The 24,166-nt window shown below is 35.6% G+C and overlaps 1 protein-coding gene across 1 annotated transcript in view; it reads left to right on the top strand.

Moving 5' to 3' along the window:
• The first annotated feature begins 560 nt into the window (after positions 1 to 560).
• LOC5564054 (UNC93-like protein) overlaps positions 561 to 24,166 on the top strand; it is a 49,005-nt gene continuing 25,399 nt past the window's right edge. Inside the window, exon 1 of the mRNA XM_001648331.2 lies at positions 561 to 898. The gene's annotated coding sequence lies outside the window, so the exon portion shown is untranslated. The remainder of the gene's footprint in view (positions 899 to 24,166) is intronic.

Genomic DNA, 24,166 nt, shown 5'->3' with positions numbered 1-24,166 from the left:
AGCATTCATCAAACTTGTTGTTTTGGTATGAAGATCGCCTTCCATTTCGATCATCAAGTGGTGAAAGCACAATCAACGAGTTCGGGAGTCATGCTCTTCAAATACTATAGGACTATAGTCCTTATCCAAGGCCCTTGTACTTCGTCAGGATATTGTGCACAATACTGTATAGCCAAGGTTGTCAATAGAATCGATGCGCGATGATCATACAGAATCGAATATTATCCTTTGTGTAAGTGTGTACACCCACGCTCTGGCTCGAACAGATCGCTCCATACAGCGAATACACCTCCTTCCTATCAAAAGGTGTATACCCAGTAGCCGTGCACAAGCGGACTTTAAGCGATCACAACCGACGACAGTAGTACCTATGCATACAGCGATCGTGTGTAGTGACATAATAAAATATGTGACATGCAGTGATGAATAATTATATTTTCATATACATTTGTCTCTCGCTTTTTTTTCGTACACGGGAAGATGGGCACCCGCTCTGATAAAGCCCGATGTGCGGGCGCGGGAATCTGTGCGAAAAAAAAGCTTACCTGCGGAAGACAGCGCTATCAGAGATTTCAGTCATTTGTCGTTAGTCGGAGAATGAAGATTCGCCTCTTGGGTGCGCTGCTGAGAACGTGAAACCTCCCAGTCAGTGTCTATCTGTCGACTAGGTCTACCAGTCAGTCTGTTCCACAGTGCTGTATTTCCGGTTCAGTGCAATATCTAGGTAGATGAAACCCCAGTCGCCCCATACTTTTGCAGCGTGACCGCCGAAAGCTCCGAGGAAAATTGGCACGGTTCGTTGGGTTCAAATCTGCTCAGATAATCGACGCGAAAGCTGTTCTCTCGATCACCTCGGGCGCGCGAAAGGTGTTCGGTGCTTTGTGAGCTGCCGCAGTTGGTGAGTGCTAGAAGGATACGATCTGTTTTATTTGCTGTTAAGGACAATTCATATGGGACATTCTAGTGATCAATTCGAAAGGGTTCAAGTGTTCAAATAGTGTTTGAAATTCTCTCTAGTGTAGCATGGATTCTTAGTAACTGCAAATGGTAGTAGTGAATCGACAAAAAAATACAAAATTGCAGGTATTGATAATTGGTTCAAACTTTTAGAGATTGTATGGAAAAGTTGATCGCATTTATTGAATTTCAAATTTTCCAAGTCGATAGCATCATTTTATGGAGTAGTTGCGCGTTACGACCAATTATATAGTGTTGTTCAACTCAAAAGTTTCAATCTTCTCAAACTACAAATAAGTGCATTAAAAATCATGAGGAAGAACTGTTTTAATTTTTGGTGAAACAAATTCACGCGGAGCAGAAATACTAACGGTTATCGGTGGATTCTATCGGTAGTTGGGAAGTGCAAATTACAAAAATCTGAACATATAGTGTCCCATATATCCTACAAGCTATCAGTTTCACGGGGCACGTGTAAGTTTTACGAAATTGTCAAAACATATATTGTATTTTTGCGTAATTTTGTATTCCGTAGATTAGGCAACATTTTGTCTAAATTCAAATATTCACATTTTTTTAATTGATGATATTGGATGTATAAGAAAGCATTCGACAAATTTTGTTTACTTTCAGCAACCTGCTTGTCATGTCCAAAACTCATTTTTTGTTCTGTTTTGTTTGAAACAAATCTTAGGGCGTCCACGGGCATTCAAACTTCAAATGGTTCTAGTTTCTAGAAGAATTATGAACATCAATAAAACATCACACTACACAAAAATACGACAGAAAAATGTGTTTTGTACATGACCCCCGAAAATCCAGGACATCTCCGGTATCCGGTGGCAAATATTCATACACAATAGGGTGCAACTTGTTTTTCAAAAGTTCTCAAAATGAAAATTACGTGTGCTCTTCCGAATTCAAATCACATAAAAAGTGAACCTTCAAAATTTTAGCTAAAACTATTAATATTTAGAGGTGGCGCAAGCGACTTGAAGGTGAATTTTAAAGTTATAAAAAATGATTTTCAGTGAAGAAAACAAAACTTTGTTATTTTTCGACCAATTTTAAAACTTTGAGCGTCATTCTCTTCAAAATTATATTATGAAAACTTTGTAGAACATCAAATTCGTCTAAAATCAAAACTAGTTTTAGTTAAAAGTAGTGTACTCCAATTTTTTTCTCATTTTACTTTAAATTTCATCTCTGTTTGACCATAACTTCATAAATACTCAATCGATTCCAAATGTTTTTACATGGTTTTGAAGCGAATTTAGTTGTTTTGAAACTGTTCATACAACACATTTCACTTAAAAATTGTTTTGACCAAGGTTTTCAACAAAAACTTAAAAAACATCACTTTTTCACGAAGAACGCCAGTTTTTTTTAGCCGGTCAAACATTATTTCTAAAGCTGGGTTTTCTCATTTGCCAAACATTTGAAAAGAACTTTGCAACAATTTTTAAATATTTGTGAAACAAAAATATACTTGCACATGTTAAAAATATATGCTCTTTTCAACTTGTAAATAACTCGATGCTTTATGAATTTAAGTTTCATAGCAAAGATGCAATTTCCGACAAAAAAATAGAACCTAAAAATTCTAAAGAAATTAGATTTTTTTATAAAAAGTATTGTTTTTGGGTAGTTTTTAATAAATAACTAAGTCAAACCCATTTTTAAGAAAAATGTGTTGTATGAACCGTTTTAAAACAACTAAATTTGATTCAAAAACATATAGAAAGCTTTGGAATCGATTGAGTATTTTTGAAGTTATGGCCAAACATAGATGAACTATTTAGTAAAATGAGGAAGAATTTTTTTAACTAAGTCTAGTTTAGATTCTTGACAAATTTTATGTTCTACAATATTTTCATTAATTTAATTTTGAAGATAATGGTGCTAAATGTTTCAAAAGAGGTTAGAAGATAACGAAGTTATGGTGATTTCACTGAAGGCCATTTTTAAAAACTTGAAAATTCGTCTTCAAGACGCTTGTGCCACCTCTAAATCTTAATATGTTTAGCTTAAACTTTGAGGTTTCTCTTTCAGTTTGAATTATATTCATTTGAGCATACGAATTTTTGGTTTTGACAACTTTTAAAAATAAGCCGCACCCTAATGCACAAGCAAGTTACTGAAACTAGACCAAATTTACCGTCAAATGCTTTCTGATGCATCCAATTTCATCTTTTTTTTTTGAATATGAACATTTGAGCTTAGAAAAAAAATCGTATCTCAATCATTTTGACTAACTCTCAATCATATGTAGATCTATCCGAACGCTTAATTTCGTTAAAAGACACAATGATTTTGACAACATCGTATACACTGTATATAATGCTTAACATAAAATTAGAGTTTCGCTAAATTTACAGGCTTTTTGGTAATCTATAGAAAGTGTCTAAAACTGTTTTTTGACAAAAAATCAAAATTTTACTATGTTTTTGAAGGTTACCACAAAAACATTGCATACTGGTCTTAAACAACTTAAACATGTTATACTCTAAAGCATCGTTTACTCATGAATGTTATGAATCTGAGCTGGAAACTAAGATTGGCCGGATTTGACGGTCTACAATCGGCGCCAAACGGATCAAGGATTAGCCATTTTTTGAATGGCATCCCTTGCACCATTCCAATGGTCAACTTTGGATGACTGGAAGTCAGTTGTAAGTGGACCGATTTTAATGAAATGTCCACAGTATTTCAAAGGCAACATTAACAAAAACCCATATTTTTGAGTTTTTTTTTCTATCGTAGTTGCGAAAAGGATAATAGTTTGACTGAAGTGAAGTTTTTGACAAAAACATATAAACGACTTATCTCAAAATCTAAAAGTATTACATAAAAAGTGTCTTCAGTAAACTTTTTAGTCTCATCAATATCTTTAATTTTGCGAAGAACACCATGTAGTCCAATACTGTACATAGAGACCTTAACAATGAGAAATTTTGAAAAATGTTGCAAACACGTTAGTACTGTAATGTAAATACAAGTTTATCATATCAAACTGGAAATTCATTTATCAAACCATTATAAACAAAATTGCATAAGAGAGTTATTCAATCCGATGGATGGAGGAAGAGGTACGGGACTAGTGGATTACAACAAACTTGCATCAACATCTGAAACAAATAACAATTCACAACAACAAAAGTTTATATAAAGTATATATTTATTTTAATTAAAACTTAATTACAACATAATTTGTTGTTATGGATCTTAGAGTAATTGTTTATGCAGGGAAAGTTTTATTTTAAAGACCGGGATCGGGAAAAATGCTCACCAAAAACTCATTTAAAATCAGATATTTCTCAAATCTTCAGGGATTAAATAAATATATATTAGCTATGTTTTGGCATAATTTATTTTTTAAATACAAACCCAAAAAATGTTAGGTGTCATCCTTGATGTATGTCTCGTCGTCCATGAAGAGACAGCCTGGCTTGCTCAGCCACTTGGTATTCCGTTTTCGGTTGTTGGCCGTTTCCAGCACACCACTCGATGGTCTTCGTCTCCTGTAACAACTTCAAAACGCGGGACACGGTGGAATGGTGGACTCCAAGCCTTTTGCCGACCCATCTGTGCGACTGACCAGGATTATCGATCGCCACCCCCAAGATTTGTTGGCGTAGCTCTTCTTGTATCGAATGCATCTTGAAAACTACTTGACAGATCGCGATAATTTTGCACACATAAACATAACACATTGAACTAGTATTACCCAAATTTCATTATTTTTTACACACGCGATAAAAAGTTACACCCAAAACAAATAGTCGCATTTTTTCGTAGTCCAATCTTAATATCAGCAAAATAAATTTTGTTGTAATTCAGTTATGTAAAATAACACATTGTGTTATATCAGGCCTGCTCAACACACGGAAAAAGCTAATACTCTTCTCATATTTTATCCTTTTGTCGCTCTATCAACTTGATATTTGAATATTCCAAGGTTTATTTAGGTTTTACTGTATTTTCCAAGCTTTCTAATATTGAAGATTCTTACATTATTTTCTGATCGTCCTAAATTTGCTTGATTTATTATTTGATCATTCAAACGTTTCATTCTCTCAAAAGTTATAATAATAATAATAATTTTATTATGATTAAGTATAAGAAATCTCTAATGACTTTCTTAAATTATGGGATTCTTGTTAGGAATTGTGGGATTCGTGAACGAAATTCAGAATTTCAGTAAAAATTTTGGAAGACCGGTGGAAATCTTTGGAATATTGGTTTTGAATCTTTTGAAGCCATGTGGAAATCTGAGATATTTCTTTGGAATTTTTAAAATTTCAGATGGATTTCGGGAAACTCTGGTGAGAATTTGTGGATGTAAACCTTGGAATTCACTTGATAATATTTGACATTCTAGTCTAGACTTTTTAAATACCGGTAGGAATCTAGGTGATTCCGATGACAATCGGTGAGAGTCTGTAACTTGGGATTCGATCCCGACCTCAGCATGAATCAATAACTTTCTTAGACCAATAGAAAAAATTGAATTTATATCAAGTTCGTACAAATTTTGTCGACAACAAGTTAAAGGCAAACAATAAATTATTAAATAATAAGGATGATTCTCACAGACCCCCTGAGCATGCAATAAATTTTACGCGGATTAATTGCTTACATATTTTTAGACATGATTCTCAAATACATGGAATTGCTTTTCTCAAAACAGTTGGCCAAGCTCTTCTAGAACCTAGGTGTCGAAATCTGTGCTCTTGAAAATTGAGGATTTAAAAATAAACTGATATTCTGACGGCCATGCATTGGACCGAAATTATCAAATATCTTTTAAATTTGCCAGTAAGCTTTTGAAGCTTCTTACTAAAATTATTGATAAAACATTTTTTCAACAATAGTAATGTAATTTTCATTTAAATGAAACTATTCCCTAAATATTCTTTCTACTTCTTTATGGCATTACATCCCTACTGAGACAAAGCCTGTTTCTCAGTTAAGTGTTTAAAGAGCACTTCCACAATTCTTACCTGCAAGATTTATTTGAAAAGTCTCCTTTGAAAATTGATAGGGTTGTCAAGGATTTTTCCATTACGAAAAGATCTTAGACCGACCGGGAATCGAAACCAGATACTTTCAGCATGACTTTGTTTTGTAGCCGTGGACGTTACCGCTAGACTCAGGAAGGTCTCATAAATGAATTCGTATTAAGAGATCCCAGAGCTGTCCGAGTTTGACTTATACAATAATGATTTAAATTTTGATAAATTTTTGAGTCAAAGCTATTGTAATTTGCTTCAATATTTTTCAAATATTCGAATATGTATTGCATAACTATTGATGAATTTGATTTATTCCCTATTCTATTTTCAGTGCATTTTTTTCTATTATCAAACACAGTCCTTTTTTATCTACGGTCCTAAAAAGTGAATCCGGGAAGCTTTAAGCGGTTCGTGCTTTGCTTCCTTAAAAAATAACAGCAGTTACCTATATCAACCTTCAGTTACTCAGCGTCTTTGCTGCAACTCCGATTCGGTACCTTCTGTTTCCATCTTTCCGCACAGTCGAATAAGACCATCCAGTAACTGGATTAAACTGGGTATATCTCTATAAATAAAAATGGATAGGTGTCCGCAAGTCGCGGTTCAGCGCGAAAACGAATTCACGAGTTTGTAAGTTGTTTTTTTTTTGTTTGCGTGGCTCATCTTGGCGGTTTATTTCGTTTTATTTTTCACAATCCTCATAGGGCAAGCGGTTCCAGTGAACTCACTCAATTTTCGAGGTTGCCAGTTGTTGGAACTTCGTTTTCAAACAAATTAAAATGCAATGTTCTTGCTAGGTGTATTCTACGGATATGATGGATTCGTATGGTACAACCATTAATGTTTCATGCATTTATAAAGGGCTTAGTTGGTAGGGTCAAAAGGACTCATCTGCATTATTTATATTTGGGTGGTTTTTAAAGCACAATTGGTCAATTGACAAAAATGCTCGAGTGGCACATAAAGCTCACAGTCAATAACTGTGGAGAAGCAACCTCTGTTCTCGTTGAAATGTAACGCCAGAAAGAAACAGAAGAGGAAAAAGGTTTTCATCTTTGGCGAGTGCATCAATTATCCAATGGTATAATTGGCATAAATATTGTACAGTATTAGACAAATCATTTGCAACTTTTTCGATTTTCCATACAGAATGGTCAAATTTGGGGGCTTGGATCTCAGTTATTTGTGGACCGATTTGAACGAAATTTTCACAGTACGTCAGACATAACTTGAATTTTAACATATATTTTTGAGAGATTTCTAATCAGGATTTTAACAGCAATAACAGTTTGACCAAAGTGAATTGTATGGAAAAGTTGTATTTTGTATGGAAAATCGAAAAAGTTGCAAATGTTTTGTCCATTACTGTATATATAACCGACATACTTTTAAAACATTTTGGGATATTTTGCCTGTTATTGGAGGTTCCAAGTTTTTCCAATGTTCATCATCTTCGGACATTGTATGGTGTATTGTAAAAATATTGACAATTTAGTTAGTGTAGTATGGTAATCCAAAAAATTCAGCAAACTTTTTATAGTTATTACATGCACTAAATTTCATCCACAAGATAAGAACGAAGAACGAAGATTTAATTCCTATAAGATGATTTTTTCAAAAATATCAAGATAACTAAAAATTGGAATATTTCTTGTTTGTCACAAATTGATTGGTATACTAGAAAAAAAAAACTGCAATGAAAATTTGGAGAAGTTCAACTTTATGTAAATTATCGAAGAATATTATAGGGTGTAGAATTACTTGGGCACTTCCATGGAATTCCATGATTCTTTGGTTTTAACATGTTTTTTTTCTCGACCGATATATTTGAAACTTTGCAAAAAGAAGCACATTGATGCGACGCACATTGTGGCCAAATACGAGCTCAGTATATTTCAAAAATCCCCCTGCCAAAGTAAATCATAAGTACCAAAAAGAGAAACCGGCTTCCTATTTTGGTGGGTCTACAACCCCCTTTCCCACCAAAATAAGATTTTTCAATTGTATATCAAACACAATTTGTATGGCACATAGGATATCGTAAAGCACCCCTCACCCCAATAAACTTTTAAGTAATTAATTGGTGTTCCATAATGAAACCTCTACACAGTTTCTACAAATAGCTTCAGTTCAGTTAAGGTGGCACAAATCTCCCACTACTGTCTTATTGTAGTTGATGCACACCATGCTTCGTTTCCTTTGCTTCGCAATGATCACCCTTCTCGTTATTGTTGACGATAACACTTTAGACACTGCCTGTAACCGCATAACAGTCACATTCGACATTTTTGACAAATTGGAGTTAATACCGTGAAGAGTCATCAAATGATGCATACTTTCGAACAACTTAATGAAATCTGTGAGGTTTTTCTAGAAAACTTGAAAAAATACCAAGTTGTTTTGTCACATTGGCTATTATAACCGCATAACAGTCACATTGAGATTATAAATAAGCCTCGCAACGTAATAGCAAAGAAATATGGGCTTCGTGGTCTTGCGGTTAGCGGCGTCAGTCGTCTAGGCGTATTGTGCCACGGGGTGTGGGTTCGATTCCCGCTCCAGTCGGTGAAAACTTTTCGTCAAACGAAAAATTCATTGCTGAGCCACTGGATGTTTCGTGTTGTCCGTTGCCTAATGTTCGTGATTGTTCAGTCTGTGCAGCCTTTGGCTGAAGACGGTGTAAATTGTCTTTCTATTGTCTTTCTAAATATCTATCAGAATTATTTTCTGACTTTTCATCTAGTATGCGATATGAGTTGTACAAAATATCAGCCCCAAATAAGCACTTTTGAGTTTCTGGTAATTTTTAGAAATTTTAGTTTTCTCCCATACTGCGAAAAAATGCATACTTGGTATTCCATTTACTCAATGCCTACTTTTTTCGAATGTTACAAATATGCAGTTATGGGCAGTACAGCCTTAGGAGACAAGTTATAAATCCGTACTTGGTAGGGTTAGTTATGTTCTGGAACATTAGCATAAGACACCCTTAATCATGAACTCATGCAGCTGCGTGGAACTTCTAGTACCACAATGAAACATTCCACCATCTTCCAATGAATCGAATTCTGTGTTTAGAACTCAGTAAAAAAAGGATAAATATGTATCGGGCAGTATTAGGACATCTTCAGCTGCGATTGATTCCGTTTCTCGACCTCCTGGACGATATTTAGCGAAACATCAATGGTTTTGGCCTACACACTAAGATTTTATTACCGAAGTCGGTAAAATTTTACTGGGTACAGCAGAGTTAACTCGGTAATTCACATTCGTACTGAAAACTCCGTAATTCGATATGCTTACCTGCTGTCAATAGTAGCCGATTTAGTCAGTAAAGTATAATGTACATTTTGAACTAATTTTTTCTGCAAAAAATATTTGTTTACCTCAAATTGAAGAGTTTTTCAGTTTCTAAAGCCCAGCCCTTCCGGGAGCTCCTTTAACTTTTCCCTGAATGTTTTTTATTCATGCATGGTCAATCATTAAGAACAAATTACCCTACCATCCGGAACCTTCCCACGGATAAACGAAATATCAATCACTTCAAAGTACGGGTCTTTGCTCTACCTAATAAAGAGTCAGGTGCAGAATTGTAATTCCAAGGAATATTAAACAGGCTGCAAATTTATATGGAAATAACCGCCCTAACCTCAACATGTTTGCTCTGGGGGTTGTGATCCCTAATCAGAGTAGTTTTAGAACAACGAACGCGTCACGAATTCATTGTTCACGTTTATTGAAATTACCAATCTATTGCCGATATACGATTACTTACCACGTACAATAGCAGGTAATAAAAACGCAGGAAACTGCTTCTAAAACGCAAAGTTCTTTTCCGGAAGAAGTCATCAACATAGCAGATCACTGTGGCTGGGTTGTTTTTATTTCTTATTTCTATCATTTCATTTTACCGAAAAAACACAGTTAAAAAAATATGAGCACCGAAATTCAGTAATTTAATTTCACTGACTTTTGAATCTTACTGAGTCGTTCCGGTAAAATTTCAATATAGCTGAATGATCAGTAGTGATAGCTACCGAATTCAGTAAAATGGAAAAAATATTGCTGTACATCGGTGATCTTACATCGAAGTGCTGAAAACTCAGTAATTTTAGTGATTTACAGATGTACATCTGTAAAAAAAATTACCGAACGGATAAACTGGAAATAAGTGTGTAGTTCCGCATAAAAATGTTAAAATTCCGCTTGAAATGAGAATCAGTTTTTTCTCCATTTGTCGCATCTTGTTGCCGGTTTTCCTCCAGCTACTGACTTGTGATCCACTGCCATCTGTTACTCGAATTTGTGGAGAACTTCTGAGACGGTTAAATGATGTATATTTGTAAGTTTTGCCCAAGACACGATGCTTGTCCAACAGGATTTTGCCTGTGGGTAAACAAAAACGTTTAGCGAACGGTTTGCTGATTTTTGTTTTCATCTCAATCGGAATTTTACTGGCACTACACGCTACCATGAAAGTACCCATTAATGGGTAAAATGGTACTCATTTCCAAGAAAAGTGGCTTAACTCATTAAAAGAGTAACAAAGTCGGTTTACTCATTAAAGGGTATTCGCTGCAAACTTCAAATAAAGGGACTTTAGAATGAAAAAGGGTACTAAAGCCCCATTTTTCCATAAGCTAGGCTGCAGATACAGAGTTTTTACCACGTATTATATTTATTTACAACATTTTGTCATGGATTTTATTGTAAGATTTCATTAACGTAAGTTTCGCTATTAACTCTGTTCACAAGGACTTCTCGAGCTGCTCCCAAACATCTTTCCGGAAATCGAATGCCGAATGAAATGATGAAATCTCCACATAACAACGTAGGCATCGTAGGATTCGCTGCAACTTATTATCCTCGTGATCGTTCAACATCTGCAACAAGAAAAGCGATTTTCATAACAATTGACTTACCAGAAAATAAACAGTTATATAACTTACTTCTCGAAGAATCGTAATTCCGACTTTGATATTTTTCACTAGCTCCGAAAGGCAAGAAACTGAAATCGAAAAATGGCGATGTTGCTTTGAAAAGTATCAAGTGTACTAAATACCCATTATTGTTGCCAGTAAAGATACTTCATCATGAGGTTAAAGTACCCTTTTTTATGTCACTGAAAAATACCCTCTTTCTGACAACTTCATACAGGCTATAAAAATGGGTACAAGAAACCCATTTAATGGGTACTTTTATGTTAGCGTGTACTGCGAAAGTGAGCAACATAAACAATACACTCCAAAGATAAATTGGTCGTAATTTATGTCAATTTCGGTCTAGTATGAAATATGTTACGCAAGTTTGTGTGAGTCGCAATAATTGACTTGACTCACGCTTCAAGTTGAAATAAACTCAATCTAAACTGAAACTCACCAAAAACTAAACTACACAGCTAAAAATATGTTGTATATGAAACAGTAAATTATAAGCCTTGATATTTGAATTTGTTCACAAGATTTGCTTTAAAAAAGATACTGGCAACACTGGCTTCTGTATCGTCTAGGTTATCGACTGAAAAACAACGGGGCAGTCTTAGTTGAGCTGTCACGTCCTGTCCTAGTAATATACAATGACAATCATAAATCATCTCTACCATTTTAGGGTATTTTCGTCCACCCATGATTGTACATTAATTGAAACTTGAAATTCCATACTGTTTGTCACTTTGTGTTGAGTTGGCTATTTCCATACTTAAAAACGCACGACTCAAGAGTAAACAACTTTATGGATGAATTTTTCATAAATAACTCCAAACAAACAGTTTAAAGCAAACAATATGTTATCTCAGGAAAAAAAAGGTAGCAAATGAATAAGTAAACAAGTTGTTATCAAAACAAATCAAAACAAAATTCTTTTGAAACTGAAGAGACTCTGAAACTGTAATATAATCACATAATTAGAGTTGACATGTTTCTTCTCCTTAAGTTACGCCCAACTGGGACAGAGCCTGCTCCTTAACGTAGTGTTCTTACGAGGTTTTCCTCAGTTATAAACTGAGAGCTTTTTTTTGCCAATTGAACATTTTATATATATGCAGTACATTATGTTGCAAGTACGAAGATACCCTTTGCCCAGGGAAGTCGAACAAATTCCTTTACGAAAGATCCTTGACCAGCGGAATTCGAACCCACGACCCTCAGCTTGGTCTTGCTGAATTGATGCGAGTTTACCGCTACGGCTATCTGGGCCCTTAGATGAAAAGTTTATCTCTATTGAAAATTACGCATTGTATACTTGTCTCATGTTCTATGTTAACCTCATGGACGGCAGCATTTTGGTTCGAAATAATAAAAAAATAGAGGGGGAAATAGAGGCCCAATATAACTCTTTGAACGCAAGATGTTTTCGTGACTACATCCATCACATCGAAGATAATGTTAAAGCTGATCCGAAATCATTCTGGACTTACGTTAATGACCGAAAGTCGACGAACGGAATACCTCCGAACATGCGCTACCGTGGAGTGACTGCTAACTCGCCGCTGGAGTCTGCGAATATGTTCTCGTCTTTCTTTCAAAGTGTGTCAAGTAACAACTCACCACCTTTGTCAGAAACGTACTCGAGCAGTATTCAGCAACATGACGTGAATGTGCCCCGGATGATTTTCTCAACACACGATGTCCTGGTCAAGCTGCAATCCATCGACACGACGAAAGGCCCTGGCCCTGATCAACTACCTCCCTTTCTCGTCAAACCCTGTGCAAATTCGCTCGCCTTACCTGCGAGCATTTTGTTCAACCGCTCAATTGATGAGAAACATTTTCCCAGCGTTTGGAAATCAGCATCGATAACACCGATTCATAAATCAGGCTCTCGCAACGATGTGGAGAATTATCGCGGGATCTATATTATCAATTGTTTACCGAAAATCTTCGAAAGCCTAGTACATGATGTATTGTATCAGTCCGTCAAAAATATCATATCTGCTGATCAACACGGTTTTATGAAGAAGCGATCAACTACGACCAACATGTTGAGTTATGTTTCAACTCTTGTGGAAAAAATGGAGAAAAGACAGCAAGTCGACGCTGTGTATGTTGACTTTGCTAAAGCTTTCGATAAAGTACCACACGTTGTTGCAGTTGAAAAACTCAAAAGAATGGGATTTCCAGACTGGTTAACGAAATGGATTTTTTCTTATCTCACTGGACGCAGTTCTTCTGTTAAATTTGGTGAGACACTCTCAGCCCGTTCCAGATTGGATCCGGAATACCTCAAGGCAGTATCCTAGGACCCTTGCTGTTTGTGCTATTCGTCAACGATCTTTGCACGATGCTTAAATCTCCAAAATCTTTGTATGCTGATGATCTGAAGTTTTACCGGGTAATCACTACGTTAGTAGATTGCTGTGCGCTACAAACCGACATTGACATGCTTCTGAAATGGTGCGATTCTAATGGAATGGAAGTCAACTTCAATAAGTGCTGTGTGATTTCATTTTCTCGATCACGCACACCGGTAACTTTCGATTACAGGACAGCAACAACAAGCTTGAACCGTACACACACGGTCAAGGACTTGGGGATTCTGATCGACAGCAAGTTAAGGTTCACAGAACATATATCTGCAGTAACGGCTAAGGCGTACGCTATGTTGGGGTTTCTGAAACGCAACTCGAAAGAGTTTAGAGATGTGTACTGCCTAAAGACGCTATATTGCTCGCTTGTGCGTAGTGTTCTGGAATATGGCGTACAAGTGTGGGCCCCATACCATGAAGTACACATCCAGCGATTAGAACGGATTCAAAGGCATTTTGTGCGGTACGCTTTAAGAGGTCTGAATTGGAGAGATAGGGCCAACTTACCACCTTACGAAAATCGATGCTTACTGATAAATTTGCCCACCTTATCAAGCAGAAGAATCTTTCTCCAGCGCATGCTCGTGTTCGATATCTTGACAGATCGCATTGATTGTGCCGATTTGCTATGTAAACTCCGTTTCAACGCCCCTCTAAGATCAACTCGTGAACCTGATTTCTTTCGCCGACCTTTCCATCGTACTGCATATGGAATGCACAATCCTCTAGAGGTTTGCTGTACCCGTTTCAACGAAGTAGCTGATATTTTTGATTTTGAAATGTCCAAAAATGTGTTCAAGTTAAGGATTAGTTCATAAGTTACTTTTGTCTGTGCGATGTATTTTTTATATCGAAGATAAATAAATAAATAAATAAGAAATTTCCTGAAAATATGTTTCATTGTATTTCATTCTACAATCGATGTATGTTCATTGTAAGAACACATGTTTTTCGAAGTGTTTTTATAATTACGATGAAAACGCTGATGGATCGTTGAATGGTCATGCCTTGATCGTACTTAGCGCTTGTGTTGCAGTCTCGCCAACCAATCAGTGCTACTCTCGAGCAGATTTGGGGTCTAGTTAAAAGGGCAACATAGTTCATTTAGCGTTGGTTTTCTATAACGGGAAGTATAGACCTAAACATCTTATTTAGAATGCATTCACAATTATGCTAACTGGAATGGTAATATGCTCATCCAACTATTTTTAAGGTTACATGGGAGACAATGCTATTTTTCTTGTCTTTTGTCTCATTCTATCAATTATCATCAAAACGTTTGAGAAACAAATGTCGAGTTTTAGTGGACCGAAGAAGCTGAAGATGTACTAGTTGTGAACTATATGCATAGAGTGATACAATTCAAAAATAGTTGTTTGGAGTTGAACTTAAGATTTGTTTCTTCAAATGATTAGGGTAAAACATTTAAATATAAATACATCAAAACACAAGAACATGTGAGCGGCGTTTGGGTCAGCATGTATCTATTTTTATGATCCAATAAGCGCTCGTACAAAAAAATTGCCCAACATTTTAAAAACTTGTCGGCTTTTGTATACAGGTTTCTTAATTTTTGTTTGCTAAGGTTTGACAAAAAAATCACAATAAGTGACGAAATCCGAAATAATGTATGCAGATACGCGTACATGTTTTGATTTCAACTGTAGGGTCTTTTTAGTCGAGTCAACACACTCCCAAAAAGTCATGTGATTTTACATCCTTTGGACGCACATAAAAGATGCGAGCCAAATGACGTAAATTTGTAACGAATTTGAATTACGTTAGTGCCTGATTCAGGAATCGTCGATCACAGTGCCATCGTTGTCGTGTCCTTTACTATGTAAAATTAAATGTTTTGTTCAATGAATCTTCAAGAATACGGTTTTGTATCGTTCTTTCACATACATCCATGTATCCACCGTAATTTTCATTATTTTTAAGAGTGTGGTACCGTAATCCGGGGTAACATTGATCAGTTTTTGAGATATTTCTTAAATGTTTCATTTGAAAATCCAAATGTCGCAAATTTTTTAATTTTAAAACTAGTACGGGTACCCACCGCTCGTTTCTGCAAACTGATTTTTTTGTTTTCAAAAGATTTAAGTATGTTTAAATAAATGTTTAAAGTGATTTTTTGATTTAGCTGATATGGGGTAACATTGATCACCCATGTAAACAACATTCGGTTAAATTGAAAATGTCGTTACTTACTTAAATCATGGCCCCTGAAGTCGAATATGAAAACCAAACTCTTACAAGTCATTTACTTTTTGAGTTATTTCAAAAATAATAATACCTCGAACCGCGGAATACGCCTAAAGGTAGGCAATTTCCTAAGGAAATTCTACATTCTTAACAGTAATTCGTAAATGTTGCATAATTGAACATTCTTATGAATGTTTCTACAATGGAATCGCTTTTGGCGATGTAATTTTTAGTAAGAATTACATTTTCCTTGCTCATATCGCTTGCACAACTTATCTTCTTCTTTCTGGCGTTACGTTCCAACTGGGACAAAGCCTGCTTCTCAGTTTAGTGTTCTTATGAGCATTTCCACAGTTATTAACTGAGTGCTTTCTTTGCCGATTGACCATTTTTTGCATGTGTATATCGTGTGGCAGGTACAAAGATACTCTATGCCCTGGGAATCGAGAAAATTTCCTTTACGAAAAGATCCTCGACCAGCGGGATTCGAACCCAGAACCCTCAGCATGGTCATGCTGAATAGCTGCGCGTTTACCGCTACGGCTATCTGGGCCCCCTTTGCACAACTTATGTGAGACATGAATCTACGGTAGTGTCTTCCTTAACAATAGAAATCGTTGTTTCAAAAAGTTGTTAAATTTACGCATGAAGTAAATACAATTTTCGAAAACATCTTAATTTTCATTAGCTCATGAATATAAGAAGGAGAAGCGCAATTCATGCTTTGGAAATATTTCATCAACAAATGATGATACGAACTTTTTACGAGATGGTTCATTCCGATCAATTTTACCCCGCTGATCAATGATACCCCGGATTACGGTACACAATACAATAGAATATTGTTAGCGTGAGAGAATGAGAATACTTAGACGCAATAGCAAATTCAATAAAATCTTTTTTCCTGAAGGTTTTCCTCATTTACTTTAATCTGTTACTGATTTCAGATACTTTGTTAAAATAATACCCCTGAAGTTATTTTCGAGATGCCATAAGATCTCGATGTTTAATGTTTATTTAGAGCATTTGGTTTTGAAATATTTTTAGTGTTTGACGTAATAGTTTTTTTCGAGCTGTTCAAAGAATTAAATTTTGTATTGAAACTCGATATCATTCGATTGTTCTCTCTGAGCATGATTTTAATCTATTACTTTCTTCTTAATAGAGAGGCATTCGAAGCACATCTTCAAATTTTATGATGCAGTGATCGAGTTCAACATCTTTGTGACGAAAGCTTTTAAAACGACCCTCGGGCCCCCACATTTTAGGGGCCCCCAAAAATCTCGACAAACATATTTATAATTGAACTTTTGCGAATAATTAACATCAATGCAGTAGGACACACTTTTTGGAATCGCATCATATGATTTGAAAGATTTTTTTATTAAATCCGAAATAATGGGCGAAATTTATACAAATAAACTCAAATAAAATTACTAAAATAAAACATTAGAACATTCAGAATGGAATTTCGATGACTCCATGAGAAACAAGAAGATCAAGAAAGGTTCAAAAACGATTTGGATAAATAAGTAGAGTGCCATCATTTTGCTTAAATTCCTAACATGACTTTTTCAACTATGACGAAAACTTTTTAAACGAAGTTTGAGACTAGGTTCGAATGCAATTCATAATTCTTTAGACAATTAAGAAGAATTTAAAAAAATAAATATTTATTTCGAAAATGACTCTAGCGATCACACTGTAGGGCTAGTAGTGTTTAAGTGCCTCAAAAATGAGGAACTCTAGAGACCTCCAGCTTGAAAAAAGGGATCAGAAAGGAACTGACTGAAAACTGATTTAAAAAAGAACCCAGACATTTCCCTTTTTTTTAATTTCTCGTAACACTACTACAATGTTACTGCTCGTATTACTATGTATATATTTCTCCATGATTTTCTCTAAGAATTTCGTGAGAATTAATGTATTTTTCTGAAGATTCAGAGATCATTCCGAATATTTCTCCAGGAGTTCACTAACTAATTATTTCTCTTGGAATTCCTCCAAGAATTTCCCTTTAAAAAACCTATAAGAATTTTGATTCTTAAGAATATGACCTGTCTTAAGAATATGACCTGAATTTTTCCAAGCACAACTATAGCAATTAGCTAAGAGATCTATTAAGAATTTCTCCAAAGATTCTTCAGGATATTTGCCGATTATTCTCCCATCGATTTCCTAAGTATATCCTCCAAGATTTACTTTGAGAACATCTTTTAAAAATGTTTGTAAGACTAACAACTGATGAATTCGGATGGAGGATTTGTGAAAAAAATATCTGGAGGAACTCCAAGTATAGTCTTTGGAAAAAAATTAGGATAATCTCAGAGGAATTAACTAAATGTTGTATCGTTGAAGTGCTCAAGGATTTTCTGGTGAAACATCTGGAGAAAATCCTCTAATTATCCTTTCAGAAATCGGTGGAAGAACTTCTGGGTGAATTGGTAGAGGAATCTTCCTAGAGATATACCTGTATGAGTCTCTAAAAAAATCAGATGAAATCTTCGGTCAAATCACAAGAAGATTATTGAAGCATTCCCTTGAGATATATGAGACGGAATTCTTAAAAAACTTGCTGAGTAGCCGCGCTGTTGAATTTTGCATCAGGATTCACTGCAATCATAATGAGGAAAAAGGAAACTTGAGAAACCAATTTGTTTAAATTATAGACTTTCTTTCAAATTTATAGACTTTCATTAAAATTGAGACAAAGTTTCTAGAAAAAGACCTGCTACCAGCCCTACACCAATTTTTTCAACGCAAAACTGTTGAGTAAATCTCTATGTTCAACAACTTGAATATGAAAGCATGAACAGAATGCGCATAATTTGAATTAAGACACCAATAAAAAGGAAATAGTCAAATGAATTATGTTGTCGATGAATAAGCCCTGTAAACGATTATACCCCATTAACCCGAATGCTATCACCCCGAATGCCATTAACCCGAATGTCATTACTCCGAAATCAAAACCCTGAACAACCCAAAACCCCGAATGACATTACCCCGAACTCCAAAATCATTGGGAAATGTCACCAATGTCATCATGTCAACATAATCGTAAATTCGGGGAAATAGCATTCGAGGTAATGGTACATTCGGGGTAATGGAATTCGGGGAAATGGGATTCAGGGTAATGGGATAGAATCGTTCATTAGGCGTTTAAAGCAAACCTTACAATAACATTTAAAATATCTAGACTATTCTGAAGTATCAAAAAGTTTTTCTGGGGTAAGGGTCCCCACAAGACAATTGTCTCCGGGCCCCCACATTTGAAAATCCGGCTCTGGTCAGATCAGTTGCAATTGTCCGACATTTTCCCGAATGACGTATTCCCGAATGAACCACATCCCCGAAATCTTTTTCCCGAATGTACCATTTCCCCGAAAAAATCTTAACGTTAGCTGCATACTTAAAGTTATTCATAATCCTATTGCCAAAAGGTGTTTAACGTGCTAGCTGATGTAAGGTTAGATGAAAATTTGTTACATTTGTTATAAAATCCATGTGTCTGAGGTAACTGGTGTTTAAAGTGGAGTGCCGCGTGCATTATACTCAAAGCCACTTAAAAATCGCTTATGATAGGCAATTCATTGTAAGCGATATGATTAGCTTATGAATGTTTGGCTTATGGACATTTTGGCGAATGGACATTTGGGCGAATGGACATTTGGCTGAGTTATGCCTTCTTAGAATTGTGGGCTATTATTTTATTTAAACTGTTTCAATAATTATTGGCAATTAGCTGATAATATTTCAATTTGAATTTTCCCTTCTTTAAATGATAGGCTGTTCTTTCAAATTATTTCAGAAAATTTTGCAAAGATTCATTATTCGGTTAAATGTTAAATGTTGCCATGTATTCATTTAGTAAAACGATTATTCGTTCATAATACTAAGCGTGTCATACACGACTGTAACTACAATACTTAAGCCAAGCTTTAGTACGGTAGGCTAATTGAATAATCCATTATATCTTGCCCTACATAACTAGACATCGATTTTTCCTACTAGAAACTTTTAAAAGGACGCAACACCATGCTTCTATTTCAATTTTCTGACAATAAATCAGTTTAATGATAAATGTCTTCATTAGAAACAAATTAGTAGAAAATGACCTAAAACTAATAGCCGAAAACATCCAATGAAATGAGCATGTCAATAATGAATACCCAAAATGCTAATAATCACTACTTAAATAGAAAAAAATGCCTATTCAATGAAAAATCTTCACCAAGGGTTGATCGGAAGCATTGAAAATGTTGGTTCAACACATTAGAATCCGTTATATTTGCATTTACAATAAAAATTGAAGAAATAGCATATAATTACCAGAACAAAATTTGCTCCAAGTTTAGTAGCTCTGTCATTATTTATGTATATATTTATCTATGAAGAATTGCCTTCTTATTAAAGAATATTAACACAACAATATTAACACAGCAAAGCTTCAAAGAACTGCCTACGATTGAAAAAGAAAAGCCTAGCATTAAAATTATCACCTTTTCGTGGTGCGTTATGGGGTAAAAATCTACCATTGAACCTCGATAATGACAAAGTTATACGACATGCACTAAACAAAGGACACGAGAAATACTATAATAGATCAAATATTAGTCGCAGTGGTTTATGTTCCTAACAGAAAAAAGTAAATGATTATTAGAGCAGTAAAATAAAGAAGAACAACCTATGCTTTAAGAAGGGATATTTACAAAATTTAAAACAAGCAACTTTTATGGTATCAATTTATTTTTACAGAAAAAAATAGAACAATTGCCTATGCTTTATGGGACACAAACTACTAATGCGGAATCAATTATCGAATAATAGCCTCGAAACGATGTACTAATCTGTCAAATGCGTCCCAGACAAAATTATCGACTATTTTTTTTTTAAATGAGCAGAGAAGCAGAGAAGATCAAGATGTTCATTTTGAGTCACGCCTTTGAATCCTGCACAAAGTTTTCAATCAGTAAAATTATTTAATAATTTTATCGATGCCCGTTCAGCCAGATGTCTTCAAGATAAATTACGTTCAGACAAAAGACATAAGGCATCAGATTTGCTCACCTCTTGGATAATCTTTAAAAACCCACCTTCAACATTTTCTACATTTTTATTGCTAGTCTTAGTATAATAAAACTTTGGTTCTATCCCGTTAGGGCGGAATACCGCTAGGCCGAATGTCGTTAGGCCGAAGGTCATTAGGCCGAATGCCGTTAGGACGAAAGGGTAATTAGGCCGAAAATGATCGATAGTTCTAATGAACTGTAAGGTCGAATGGATACCTAACAGGGATTGTTCAGGCTGATTTGCGTTACCTAGAAGCCGCCGAATGAATTGTAAGGTCGAACGGATTGTTAGTTTTCGATCAGGATAATTTGCATTACCTAGAAGCCCACAATATCCGCTGTGAAATATAACTAGAAAGAACAGCCTTTGATTAAAAGAAGGAAAAAACACTGATGAATGTATTAGCCTTAGGCAGCATCCATTTATTACGTAACGCTAAAATTTTAATTTTTTGGCCCCCTCCCCCCCCTCCGTAACGCTTTTTGTATGAAAAATTTCAAATTTTTGTATGAGCCGTAACGCTTAGGCCTACTCCCCCCTCCCCCTAGAGCGTTATGTAATTTGTGGATGCCGCCTTATGAAATAAAAGTAAATGATCAAATGTTACCCTTTCGGCCTAACGGCTTTCGGCCTACTGGCCTTAGGCCTAAAGACATTCGGTCTAACGGCATTCGCATCCCAAATTTTAATACTGAACTTAATGTTTAACATATTTTTAAAAGCAGGGCTTCCAATAAAAACTGTCATCGATTTCCAATCCAAATATCTCGTATGTCTTTTCTCGATTCAAATCATTCATAAGAGAATCATTAGTTTGAAGCGATTATCTGACTAACTGAATTCAGTCTACTACTCTGATAGTGGAAAAAAAAAAAATGAAAAATGTGTTTGCAGAAAGCTTTAGGGGAAATAGTACATTCGGGGAAACAGTGCATTCGGTTGGTTTACGGGAGTAAATCCTTCGGGGAAAATCATTCGGGGAAATGTCGGACAATCATCAGTTGCACTTACATAAGGAACCATGACATTAAAAAAAATCGAAATTTTGTGCTAAATGTAACATGTTGATAAAAACATGTTATTTATTATTGAGATACTGTTTTGTGACAATACTTCGCATTCACTTCACATTCTAAACTATTTAGTTTTTGAACACTGAACGCCGTGCATAGGTCCTCCATAATAGGACGTACACCCTAGAAACAGATGAAAACTGTAATGAAGGACATTTTGAGTGACTGGTTTTTAAATAAATATCCTTCTATTAAGATTATTACAAAATCTAGAGCTGCCCTGATCACATCCTTGTGACAGTTGGCTAATAAATAAGTTTGAACAACGTTTAACCTTTTTCATAAAAGGTGGTCGATTTCCTCGATCACATTGGTTGAAATTCGACAATAAGATGCTATGTTATCTACATGTTGCACTTTTATCCAAGTATGAAACGAAGCTGAAAAGCTTCCGATAAACACCAATGGTAAACACCTGAGTTACCTTCTCAGGGGTCTGACTGCAGATTTCCCTTTTGTAAAAAACACCACAGACCAAATAAAATGAAAGTGCCGGTAAGATGATGCGCCTTCCGACGATATTTATCTAGACAAGCGTTTTCCCTCTGCCAAAACAGCACAGTGACAAAGCTGAATGATGTTCGAACCAAATTAAAAACCATGTCGCAGTTTTCCCAATCGATCTTCTATCGCCATCCTTATTATTTGCTACGCGATCACTATTGTTTGCAAAATGTCAATTGAAACCTGTCAGCGAGCATTCAAATTAGCTCACCGTCGGCGCAGCCTGACAGCGATGACAAAGCACGTGTTTGCGGAGCGAACGTCTTTCCATGTTATCTGCGCGCGTTCATCGTGAGTGGAGTTTTTTTTTTCGTTTCGTGTCCATCTGTTGATGCGCGATAGAGTTTGCGAATGATGAACATCTTGAGTGCGACCCCGTAGCTTTGATTGCACTCCGCGATAGAGGTTCGTTATCTCTGGTGAATCTCGTTCGTGGTAGCTTGTGTTGGATTCCGTCGGAAAAGTCTAGTTTGATGTGGATTAAACTTGGGGAAAGCCCAAGGAAGCTGTGTTGCGAAAATAGATAAAATGAGAAATGGAATGGTTGGCTGTGATAAAAGTTGATCAGGTTTACGTATGCTACTGGAATGAGATTGTCGAATGAGTCGGCAGTAAAATAATGTACTGTACTGTCGGGGGATCGCGGCTTTGAACAGGTTTGGCTGGAGGTTGTTTTGGGAGTAGGTTTGTCCTACTGCGATGTGCCAACAAAGTCAATAAGATTCAAGGCTTGCAGCGCGCTGCAGCGTAGGGTTTTTTTTTAAGGAGAAAAGGCTGCCTAAGAAAACGCAGCCTATATTAGAATGCAACATTTGGCTACGAGAGTGGATTTAGAACTCCAAGGTTTACCCTTAAGTGTCTAATTTTATAACAAAGAAACTTGGTTCAAACGACCAGAAAAGCTTAAGATCTGGCTTAAGGTAAAGATGCATGGAAGCCAAACCTCGAATTTTCAAGAGGTTAAATCTAGAGAACCAGACAACCGTTTGTGCTGAACATTTAACTCAATAGTCACTCGCTGGTGGTAACCAGTGAGTAAAATGTTAAACACAAACGGTTGTCTGGTTCTCTAGATTTGTGCTCTTGAAAATTGGAGGTTTGCCTTCCATGCATCTTCACCTTAACATTTTGTATATTGTCTTATTTCACCAACCATTTTTTTCAGATCAAGGTTGTATTGGATCCATTTTGAATTCCAAACAGCTGTGCACAAGATTTTCAATCCCGGGAATTGCAACTTCGCGGGTTTCCTGGTTCCCGGGAAAAAATCTGTTCCCTGGGATTACCGGATTTCCCGCAAAGTTTGATTTCAATAGAGAGTTGACCATTTATATTCAAAGAACAGCTGTTGTACATTTCGGTTTTTATGTTAAAAAATATTGAACAAAGTGCTTAGTTTTTCGATAACATTTGATCCGATTTTTGAACTCTGTTCATAGTACTTGTGTGCACAACATTCATTGAAAAGAAACCTTAAAGAACGGATTCTCTGCATGTGGTTTCCGTTAGCTTTTTTTTTCTCAAGTTTATGTTGATTTTTTTCTGAAAACACTATTGATTATCAATGAGTAAATAAGTTACTTGAATAAGTTGATATTTTTGATTTTTAAACGTTGTTATGGAAAGTATTAAAGCCTACTTATGCACTCTCTCGGTGCTACTAGAAAGATAAAATCATTATCTTTTCATTAGCTCGATTGGATTAAGCTTAAAATAAAAAAAATACGCCCTTTTGAAATGTTGAAGCCGTTGAATTGTTGAATTAAAAAGTTGAATTAAAAGTCATCTTCAGCGGGTCGGTGTTTGACAGGCCTGTTTCCCTAAATAAAGCTAGTGTATTTTTTTTCAGGAAAAATGAGTATGTTGGAAAACAAGAATAACAAGAAAGATTCACTAGAATAAATTATACTAAAGATAGAATATGGAGATTTTTTTCAAAATAGCGTCGAATTTACTTTGTAAAATTTTATTTCCTGTTTTCCAAGAAAATTGGAAACCCTAACCGTGCAAAATTTGGGGGTAATCGTTTCGTCTAC

Source organism: Aedes aegypti, chromosome 1 (assembly GCF_002204515.2).
Source record: "Aedes aegypti strain LVP_AGWG chromosome 1, AaegL5.0 Primary Assembly, whole genome shotgun sequence".
In the NCBI taxonomy this organism is placed as follows: Eukaryota; Metazoa; Arthropoda; class Insecta; order Diptera; family Culicidae; genus Aedes; species Aedes aegypti.
The sequence above is the reverse complement of the archived record's forward strand: the minus strand, read 5'-3'. Positions and strand labels throughout refer to the sequence as shown.